Consider the following 12,311-nt stretch of genomic DNA (forward strand, 5'->3'; position numbering starts at 1 on the left):
ACTCAAATATACAAGGAGTTAAAGCAATTGTATAAAAAATCAAGCCATTCCCCAATTGATAAATGGGCAAGAGACATGAATAGGCAATTTTCAGGTAAAGAAATCAAAAGTATCAATAAGCACATGAGAAAGTGTTCCAAATCTCTAATAATTAGAGAAATGCAAATCAAAACAACTCTGAGATATCACCTCACACCTAGCAGATTGGCTAAAATGAAAGAAGGGGAGAGTAATGAATGTTGGAGGGGATGTGGCAAAATTGGGACATTAATGCATTGCTGGTGGAGCTGTGAACTGATCCAGCCATTCTGGCTGGCAATTTGGAATCATGCTCAAAGGGCTATAAAAGAATGCCTGCTGTTTGATCCAGCCATACCACTGTTTGGTTTGTACCCCAAAGAGATCATAGATAAACAGACTTGTACGAAAATATTTATAGCTGTGGTTTTTGTGGTGGCAACAAATTGGAAAAGGAGGGGATGTCCTTCAATTGGGGAATGGCTAAACAAACTGTGGTATATGCGGGTGATAGAATACTATTGTCCTAAAAGGAATAATAAACTGGAGGAGTTCCAGGTGAACTGGAGAGACCTCCAGGAACAGATGTATAGTGAAAGGAGCAGAGCCAGAAAAACATTGTACACAGAGACTGATATACTATGGTAAAATTTAATGTAATGGACCTCTGTACCAGCAGCAATACAATGACCCAGGACAATTCAGAGGGATTTATGATAAAGAACGCTGCCCACATTCAAAGGAAGGACTGTAGAAGAGGACAATTTGGTATTATGGAAAGGGCTATAAAACTGTTCATACTCTTTTATTCATTAGTACTAGTATCAGTTCTGTATCTTAAAGAGCTCATAAAAAAGGATAAATGATCTACTTGTACAAAAATATTTATAGCAGCTTATTTCATTGTTGCAAAGAACTAAATTGATGGGAGGTCCATCAACTGGGGAATGGGTGGGCAAATTCTCATGTATGATGGTGATGTTATACTATTGTGTGATAAGAAATGATGAAAAGGATGATTTTAAAATGAGCTGGAAAGTGCTACATGAACTGACAAAAAGTGAAATAAATAGAAACAGGTAACATTGTACACAGTACCAGCAATATTATATGATATTCAGCTGTGAAAGACCTAATTATTCTCATCTATAGGATGATCCAGAGAGTATGGAATCAAGATAGCAGTTTTAGATGAAACAATACTCCAGATCTCTATGAAAACCCTTCCACAGCAATCAAAAACAAAGTGCTTTGAGGGGACAGAAAACCAAATCTAATAACAAGGCAGAGCTGGGGGACCCTCCTGCTGGACTCAAATTAATAGGTATGACAAAAAAAAGCCTGAATTCTTGAGTGTATGGAAAAGGAAGAAGGAAGGTCTCAGAACCCTTCCCCCACCTACTGTGATGAGTCTCTGGCTATCCCTGAAATCTCAGATCAAGGACTCTAGCCCAGAGGGAGTGCCTTGCTGGAATAGCTGTGCCAAGAGCAGTGTGCAGCAGGGAGGAAGGTGGAGGAGAAGTGCAGAGAGGGCAGCCTAGTCACAGCCAAAACTCTCCATCTTCTTATTGGTCCCATTCTCCAGGTTTTGACCTCAGGGCACATCCAGCTCCTCAGATAAGCTTCACAGGGCTTAATCTTATCAATAGGGCAGATAAGAAGCCTTCAGAGGGCCGGGAAGCTCAATCTCCAGCACCCCTCTCCCACTGACTCCACTGAGATTCTTGCTGGTAAGTTCCCTGGTCAAAGACTGAGACCACTATGGAATACCTTCATAACAGGGCAGTAAGCACAGCATCCAATAGCCTCCACAACTTCACCTACACCTTCAGCTTCTGCTGCCTGTTTGGGAAGATTTGACCTCAGGGGTCATTAATACTCCATCAGCCTTATCTAGTCAAGCAGCAGAGCAGAGAAGAAGTGCCTTCAGGACAGAATAGCCTAAATCCACAGATCCAGCAAAAAAACAAAGGAGCAAGATTATAGCCAATGATAGGGAAGAAAGAGGGGAAAAATTATGGGTAAACCACATAAAAAGATAAAAAAACTTATAATCGACAACTTCTATCCAGGTAATGAACAAAGATCAAATGGAACAGCAGAGGACCAAGGAACCCCAAGCAAAAATGCAGAATTACCAGCAAATTAGATACAGGCTTTGGAAGAACTCAAAACATAATTCTGAAATCAATTAAGAGAGACTGAAGACAATTGAGGAAAGAACTTAAAAAGCAAAATAAATAATTTGGAAACAAAGGCACATGAACTAAAACAAGTAAATAGTGCCTTGAAAGCCAGAATTGATCAGCTTGAAAATGAGGCAAAGAAGGTGAAAGATGACCTACAAAGAAAATCAGACCAGAAGGAGAAGGATGACCAAAAAGATAGTGATGAATTTCAGTCTTTAAAAATTAGAATCCATCTAGAAGCAAATGACTTCAAAAGGCAGCAAGAGTCAATAAAATAAATCAAAAGAATGAAAAAAAGTGAGGAAAATATGAAATACCTCATTGACAAAACAACAGACCTAGAAAATAAATCCAGGAGAGACAATGTAAGAATTATTAGATTACTAGAAGATCATGACAAAAGAAAAAGCAGTACATCATTCTACAGGAAATTATCCAAGAAAACTGCCTCAACAATATTGAACAAGAGAAAAAATGGAAATTGAAAGAATCCATAGATCACTTCCTGCATTTAATTCCCAATTGACAATGCCCAGGAATGTTATAGCCAAATTCAAGAATTACAAGACCAAAGAAAAAATATTACAAGCTGCTAAGAAGAAGTCATTCAGATATCATGGAACCACAGTTAGGATAACACAGGACCTGGCTGAATCCATACTGAAAGATTAGAAGGCATGGAATATGATATGCTGGGAAGCAAGGGAATTATGTCTATAACCAAGAATCAACTATCCAGCAAAACTGACTATATTATTGCAGGGGAATTTATGGTCATTTAATAAAATATAAGTCTTTTAAGCATTCATAAAGAAAAGACCAATTGATAAATGGGCAAGGGATATGAATAGGCAGTTTTCATATAAAGAAATAAAAAACTATCGATAAGCACATGAAAAAGTGTTCTAAAGCTCTTACCATTAGAGAAATGCAAATCAAAACAACTCTGAGGTAACAACTCACACCTAGTATATTGACTAATATGACAGTAAAAATGTTGGAGGGGGCAAAATTGGGACACTAATGCATTGCTGGTGGGGTTGTGAATTGATCCAACCATTCTGGATGGCAACTTGAAACTATGCCCAAAGGGCTTTAAAAGACTGCCTGCCCTTTGATCCTGTCATACCACTGCTGTGTTTCTATCCCAAAAAAATACTAGGGAAAAATTTGTACAAAAAATATTCATACCCATGCTCTTTGTGATGGCAAAAATTCAAAAATGAGGGAATGCCCTTCAATTGGGGAATGGCTGAACAAGTTGTGGTATCTTTTGGTGATGGAATACTATTGTGCTAAAAGGAATAATAAACTGGAGGAATTCCATCTGAACTGGAATGATCTCCAGGAATTGATGCAGAGCAAAAAGAGCAGAATCAGGAAACTGATGCCTTGTGGCACAATCAAATATAATGGACTTCTCTACTAGCAGCAATAAAATAATGCTGGACAATTTTGAGAGACTTGGGAGAAAGAAAGGTATCCACAACCTGAGAAAGAACTGTGGGAATAGAAATGCAGAAGAAAAACAACTGCTTGATCACATAGTTCGATGGGGATATAATTGGGATTGTAAATTCTAAATGATCACTCTATTGAAATTATTAATAATATGGAAATAGGTCTTGACCAATGATACATGTAAAACCCAGTGTAATTGCTCATTGGCTACAGGAGGGAGATGGGAAGAGAGGAGGGAAAGAACATGAATCATGAAACCATGGAAAATACTCTAAATTAATTAATTAATTAAATAACTTCAATTTAAAAAGCACAACGATCCAGTAAATTTCTGAATTATTAAAAAGAATGCTTTCTACCTCGATAGAAAGAATTGTTGGAGTCTAAATGCAGATCAAAACTCATTATGCTTCACATTAGTTTATGTTTTTATTTAGAGGTTTTGGTTTTATATGAATATTCTTTTACACCAAGGACCAATATGTTTTTCTTAATAATAAATGTATAACCCAGATCAAATTGCTTTGCATCTCTGAGATGAAGGAGGGAAAGAAAGGAGGGAGACATATTGGATCTTATAATTTCAGAAAATTTATGATGACAATTTTTATTATATAAAATTGGGAAAAATAGAACTTTAAGATATATTTATAAAAGCTTAATTAGTCCATGAATAGATCATGTAAAATGTATATTGGGTTCAAATTAAGTACATTTAAATTTTAAATCTGATTCCACCACTTGCTATCTACATGTGTGATTTGGATAAGTTACTTAAATGAAGCACAGTCTAGTCATTTCATTTTATTGATTAGCGAATTGTTTCTGATGTTTTTATTTGCTCTTTTTTCTGTTTATTTAGAGGCATGATGGGATAGTGGAAAGAATATTCAGCTTTACAAGAGGGAAACAACTTTCAATTCTGACTTTTCTGCTTATATCATTGTGATATAAGCATTATGATATTGGAGATTCAATATCATTTTCTATAACACTGAGTAGCTAAATGATACTGATAAAGGATAAATGAGATAAAATGATCTCAAAGGTCTATTTCCACTCTAGACCCTATGAGTTACATAGACCATTTTGTGATATCTATGGCATTGTGAATAGAGACTAGGATATCAAATTCACATCATCCTTTTGTACAATAACTATAACTGTTAGTACCAACTTATGTGTACATTAAGCACTCAATAATTATCTTTTCCTTTCTCCAAGCCAACCTTCCTCCCACCCCATTACAATTGCCATTTTTTCAAATCATGTATAACTAAACAAAATTTACCCAAGCCAAGAATATGTGAACCTTAAAATAGCAGTTAGAATGATTTACTTTTTTCACATGAAAAATAGCATTTTAGATAATGATTTTTAATTTGTGCTTTTAAGTAACAAGCCAAAACAATGAAGAAAAGTGAATTTTGGAGAGAAAACAAATATTAATTGATCCAATGAATTAATGAAGGTACTTGGGCTTTCCTCCAGGTTCCTTTTCATCAAAGTAATTCCTAAGTTGGTATCTGATTGTCAAGGCATAGGAAATGTTTGTTTGTTTTTAATTATGGGGATATTTGGCTTCCAAGGTATTTCTTGGTCTTTGCATATCCTAGGTTTCTGGGGAGCTAGATTAAAATAAAATCACCCCCCAGGTTTTTTTCAAGAAAAGAAAAGTGGGTCTTATGGGAAATAATGAATGTTTTTATGGGCTGAAGTTGATGAAAGAATGAAATGTAGTAACTAATTGAAAACAGAAACTAGAATTCAAGATCTTATTTTTTTTAATCTTCTCTGTTTCCTAGATCTTTTCAAAGGTTTCCAAAATATTTTAGGTCAACTCCCTTACTGTTTTCCATCTGTTTTGTCTTTTTGTGCGTGTTTCCTATATTCCCACTTATCCAGTAACATGGAGTTCCCTCCCCCCCAAAAAAACCAAACAAACAAAAAAACAAAAAACAAAAAACAAATAAAACCACCCAGCTAATATTTTCTCCTCCATGTTAGAGAGTAAATAAAATGATGATTTCTAATAAGGTAACTCTCAATCCCCTTACATGATGAAAGAGTTAACACAGATTCCTTAAAAAACAAAGAAAAGGTGGGAATGGAATAAAATAGTATATCAATGATATTTGCCTAAACAGAAACATTGGAAAGTATAACCTGTCTTGTATGGCCAGCCAGATATAAAAGGATCCATTTTTCCTACCTTGATTGATGTCATATCTATAAATAATATAATCTTAGCAAGTTAGAAGCTTGTATTCCAGACTCCTGGATTATTGAATAATGGAGCGTCTCACTATTCTTGAAGGTGTGTAGTGTATACATTGGTCTGTGAGCCTTTGGTCTTTCTCATAAGAGTGTAAGTAGAATATATGCATCAGTATAACTGGTCTCAGATTCTCTATTATGCTTTCTCTGTATGTGTCACGAATCACTATAGGAAAGAGAATTCCTTTTGCCCCTGCCTGACTACATCAGATGAGTTATCTCTACACATATAGGTAAATACCAGTAACAGAACTTTTAATTTTTTTTTCCTTTTTTAACTCGTTTTTTTGGTATTGGGAGCAATCCATGTTAAATTCTTGATTATAAAGGGGGATGGATAATTACTTAATACTCTTTCTTCTTCTCTAATTGGGATAAAGCTCTTCCTTCTTCTCTGTATCTAAGGATCAATAGGAATATGTTCTTTGTTTGTGATTTTTTTAATGGAAGTAATCTATCCAGGTCCTTTAATATTCCACTTCAGTCTTTCATCATGGTGTGTAGTGTTCTTGAAGGCTATGTCAATGTAAGGCAAACACTTATCATGTAGGAAATGCTTTGAGTTAGGTCTAATGATGAATTACTAGACCTCTTGTGTAATGTTTCCCATATTTAGTTTTGGAGATAGTAATCAGTTTGGTTAAAAGTTTGAAGAAATTAATTAAAAGATAGTAGGATTTCTATCTATGTCACTTGATGGAAAACTTCCACAAGTGAAAGAAAAATTGTAATAATGAAATAAATAAAAGTAGAGTAATCCAAATGAGAAGAGAATACTTTCTTGCTTCACATTGTGTGAATGGAATTAGCTCATCCTCATTTATTGTTAGACTCTAGCCATCAGAAATAATGTCATCCCACCCTACTTAGTGGGGAGGGGAAGATGAGTTACCCACAGTTGACAATAAGTAACGAATCAAAAACAAGGGACTGCCCAAAGGGCAGTCTAAAACAGTGTTGAGGCTGCTATCTGTCCACTTGAAATTGGAGGTGGATGCAGGAAGTGGGGGAAGATTAGTTCTGATGGCTAGAGTCTAACAATGAATGAGGATGAGCTAATTCCATTTACACAACTTAGAGAACTAAAATTCTAGTAGGGAAACAGCCATCACTCAACATTTAAATATTCATATTTTTTTACAATTTACAAGGATGAGTATACAAATTTGTCAAATATTAGATTGAATAACTGACATTTCCGTGGAACTTTGAATTTTAATGAGTATTTTCTTAGAACAGCCCTGTACGGTAAGATATCCAAATACAATTAGTCTCATTACATATGATAGTGCTGAAGTTTATTAAATTACTTCCCCAAATTCTCACAACCTCTAGATATAAGAGCTAAAACTCATGCCCTCTGACTTTGTCTAGTAATCTTTACATCCAATAATGTTGATTTTTTTCAACTCATGATCTGGAACTTGACATTTATGGTTTTGTTTGACTGGCTAAAACCACTTGTTAATCAAAATGAACATGCATCTACTAGTTGGTTGCTTGTGTTTCCATGGGAATGGCACTATAAGACTCATAGTCCATCTAAGCATGTTAAGATTTAAAGGAATTGGGATGGAAATAATGTGGTTTTATGAGCCAGGTCACACCCAGTCATGTAGATGACGAACCTTTTAGATATCATGGGCCGTATCTTGCCCCCACATCTAGAATGCATGCCTTTCCTCAACCCCCCAGAGACCAAGTGCTCTGCATGCTGCCCCTCCCCATCACCTTACCCCAGAAGACAGGGGGAGGGAGAAAAGAAAGGAAGTGGCCTCTCCTCAGGGAAGAAAGAGCTTCTACTGGGGTGCTAGGCAGAGGGCAGGTGGAGAGAGGGAAGGAGGAGCTCTGTCTGACTCCCTCTGACTTTCTAGTAACCAACTCTAGTGGGTGCCAGCATGTGTGCCACAGAGAGGTCACTGCATGCCATCTTTGGCACACATGCCACAGGTGCACTATCACAGGCCTAGACTGTACTCTTGGCTTTGTTTCTAAATCACCTTCTGACCTTTGGCCTGTAATATTCTAACTGATATTTATGGGGGGTAAAGGGGGACTAGCACCTCCAGTATGAGGACTTGCTCATACAACTTTGTAGAACTGCTCATACAACTTTGGTATCCCCTTGGCATTCAACCTTCTTGTGGGTGTCCCCCTGGCATTTAACCTTCTCGTGACTCCAAGAAATTGCAGCCTGCACAGTAACCACACTCCAATAAATCATCTTAGCAGATGGGCTAAAAAAACATGTTGAGGGTAACTGATGGGCCACAAATCCATAAGTGAGCTAGGCAGGTTTCTAGTCCAAGCATATAAAGACTCAGATGAGAATGATTTGTTCCAAAAACCATGAAGGCAACTGAAGCAGGTGTTGTGGAGCAGACACAGAAGACATCAAGATCATCCATTGCATGAGAGGCAATTGCCAGTCACCCTGACTTTTGTCTTGATGCTGTGCATTGATAACTCTGGAAGAGAGTGAGGCCGATGACTTTTTGGAGCTGTGCTTCTCTTACATTCAATTCATGTGCAAGTCTAGACCTCAACACAAGATCTAGTTGGTTGTTTTTGAAAAATAAAGTAAAAGGACAAACAAGAACAATAATGTTTTGATGATGAAAATTGGTCAAGGGAGAAGGAAGAAAAAGGAATAAATATTTATAAAATACTTCTTATGTACTAGGAACTGTACTAAGCACTTTTCAAATATCTTGAACAACATTGGAATTACTGAACTCCATTCACCATCCCTCTAACGTCCTAACCAAAACAAAACAAGCCAAACACACAAACAAACAAACAAACACAAGAACTTTAGCTTTAATTCCTCTCTGTGGATCCTCCACTTCCATTATTATAGAAACTCTTCAAGCATATGAACTATGTTTGCTTTTGTAATATGTTAAGCTCTTAGTATAATATATTTTTTCACCCATTCTTTAACTTTTTGGCCTCATTTTTCTTTACCTGTAAAAAGGGAAATAATGAACCTACATTATGAATACCTTAAACAATTGTGGGAAGGGCTATTAATTAATTTTAAATATCTATCATTCTAGGAAAGGGAGTAAAACTTACTCTGTAAACAATAATTTTTCAATAGGAATATATTTCATAGATCTCTTCTATCAGTAGTTACATGAATACACAAAGTATTTACCAATATGAACTTTTTGCCATGTTCCTTCATCTTTTTAAGTTTTGATTTTGACACCTCCAAAGTGAAAGGACTGAAGTAAAGGATATCTAATGCATATAAATGTATATTCAATCCAGTTAAAAAGAAAAAACACATAGGTTTCTATGTCATCATCAGAGAAGGAAACCAAATGAATGCCATATAAAATCCATTTATCTGCTTTCATCATCCTAAAGAAAGATGAAAAAGATGAAAGATAGAAAAGGACAATGAATACATGGGAATGACCTAACCCCCATATTTTAAATTGAATTTTAAAAAATTTAATTTCATTTTTCATTTTTTTCTTTATTTTATTCCAGTGAAAAATTTACACATAAGTTTTCCCAGTTTACATGATTCATGCTGTCTCTCTCCCCTCTTCCTTCCCACCTCCTGGAGTTGACAAGCAAGACAACTGCACTCCCATATTTTAGAAGAAGAAACAAGGAAGTTTTTAGACAATTCTGTCAAGTATTTGCAGGGAATGGGATTCCTACAGACCATTTTGCTTCCTGGAAATGTACCTTGCTCTGTATGCTCCTGATCATTGATCTAATTCCTTCTTTCATCTGCCTATTGTCCCCAATATAAATTAAAAAGCATATTGTATTGTCCCTTGCATTCTTTGAAGAGGAAAAGAAAGAGGATAAATATGTATCTACTATGTTCTGGGAATTCTTTGAAGTGTTTCAGAAGTAGAACCTCACACTCGACCAGCATTGGGAAACATTTCAGAGACGTCATGTCCAAACTTCATCTTCAAGCTGCCTGTGAGTCCCCGCATTACCCCAGAGAGTGGAGGGAGGAAGTGCTTGAATTTGTCTGCTAGACAGAGGGGTAGGGCATGCAAAAAAATGTCCTCAGGTATAGAGGTATAGTGGAGAGGGGGCAACCCTGTCCAGTACACCAGGGCACACATGCCATGTCTTTGCCAACATGGCCCTAGACCTACCACCAATAAGGAGTATTAATTGCCTCATTAATGTTATTGCCATTTTAAATAACAATTTTGAAATTACTAGAAGTTTTCTGCAGAAGTATTTTCCCCTTGATTCTGTCTTTAAATGGAATGAGGCTAATTTAGTTAAAAAATATGGAAGGAATAGGGATTAATATCTTACCTCCTTACTCTCGCAAGTACTACTTTATTAAGCTTTTTAGTGTGTGAGTGAGGTGGTAATGAGCTCATTTTATGTGGTAATTTTTTTTCTTTACTCAAATATTTGAATTTATATAATTTCTTTTCTAGAAAGTGCATTTTGTATTTTTAGCGTCAGAAGAATATTACTATTCTGAAGGGGGAGGGGAAATAATTTGGAGGCATATTGACAAATTACATTCAAAAACATCACCTAGTAAATGCAACAGATTTTCTTGAAGGTTCTGAGAAAAGGCAAATTGTATCTTTCACATCCACTGCACAACAAAACACAGCCTATTATGATATTCTCATTATTCTATTGACCTCATTCATGTCAAGACATGTTTCCAAAACTTATTTCATTACATGCACATTTAGGGACAAAAATGAGTCACAGATATTTTAAATATCTTCTCATTCTTTTTCTAGCCTGGTACAATCATTTCCATCTTAGTCATGTCACTAACCATAGGTGTGCCCCTTGTCACTTGGCATACCTTTCTTATATTCATTATTTAACTCTTTACTAAACTTTTTCTGACCCAGAGCTCCTTTGTATTTGTGCTTTATGGCATTTATGTAGCTGTTTTCTGTACGATCTTAATATAAATTGAATAATCTATGTTATTATATATTTGTCTGTAATAGCATGTGAAAGATTACTCACTAGTCCATATAAGAATGAAAATTACTAATGATTTTAATGCTTTATACTTTTAAATTTATTTCAAATATATAATCCTCATGATCATTCTTTGGGACAGATAGCAAGCAATATTATCTACATTTTTTCCAATAAATAAATTAAGACTCAGGGAATTTGGCACTTGCCCCAAATTCTCAAAACTAAGTCAGTATTTGAACCCAAGTATTTTAAGCCAGGTAAACTATAGGACTTAAACACAAGGTAAGGATGTGGAGAGTTTAATTCAATGAGGCATATGATTAAAAAAATGAAACAGTACAAGATATTATTTCTGATAATACAAGTAATATAAATGCCAGAGACAGAAACTGATCAGATTGTAAGCGGGAAAACTATGAAACTGGTCATAGATTTAATAACTATTTAATCAGAAAGGATAGGGGAAAAGAATGGGGGGAAAAGGAGAGGAGTAGATGACTTAGAAAAGTTTTACCCTAATCTAGCTTCCCTATTTGGCTGCTTGTCCTGCAGCAGCTTGTGCCAGCAGCAAGAGGAAATAAAAACAAGCTCCATGTTTCCTTGTTCACTTTTGATATGATCTCCTGGCTCTGCCTTCCTTCCTGGCATTGCACACTGACTGATGTTAAGGTGCTGGAGACTTTTAGGATGATGCCAGAAACCTAGACAACATTCACGATAGACATTTAGACTATAGTTAGGGAATGCTAGATTGTGATGGATACACAGAAGATGGTTGGAGCTATTTTTCCTCACACAACATGTTCTTTGACTACATTTGCAAAGTCATTTACATCTGTAGAAGATTACTTCATTCCAGATATATTATTCATGGTCTTTGAAGTTTGTTTGTTTTCAAAAAAATATAAATGTGCATAAAATATTAATATTGTATGATTATAATTTTGCTCCCCAGGAACTCTCTCTCCCAGGAACCTCATTCACGTGTCCGTATATACATAGGGAGGATATATTTTGATGTAGCTCCACCTTGTCTTGCTTTTCTCCCAGAAATGTGTCTGGGGCAGTTGGGTAGGTGCCAGACAAGAGAAGTTTACTCACTTGGCTTTACTCAGGTTTTTATTTTTGTTCTTTTACTTCTTCTACTTCAAGTGATTATTAATAAACTTTATAAAATATAATACTTGGAGTTATTGGATATTCATTTAAATTTAACAATATATTCTTGCATTATTTCCATAACCACCTCAAGAGGTAACATGTTATAGCCAGTCCATAAAGAATAATTTGATCTTGGTCAAATAAATTACAATTTTGGATCCATTCCCTTATCTTTATGTGAAGAACATTGATCTAGATAATTTCTGAGACACTTTTATTTTTATTTTCTGGAAAATTCTTTCATTTCAAAAATATCCT

Source organism: Gracilinanus agilis, chromosome 2 (assembly GCF_016433145.1).
Source record: "Gracilinanus agilis isolate LMUSP501 chromosome 2, AgileGrace, whole genome shotgun sequence".
Lineage (NCBI taxonomy): Eukaryota > Metazoa > Chordata > Mammalia > Didelphimorphia > Didelphidae > Gracilinanus > Gracilinanus agilis.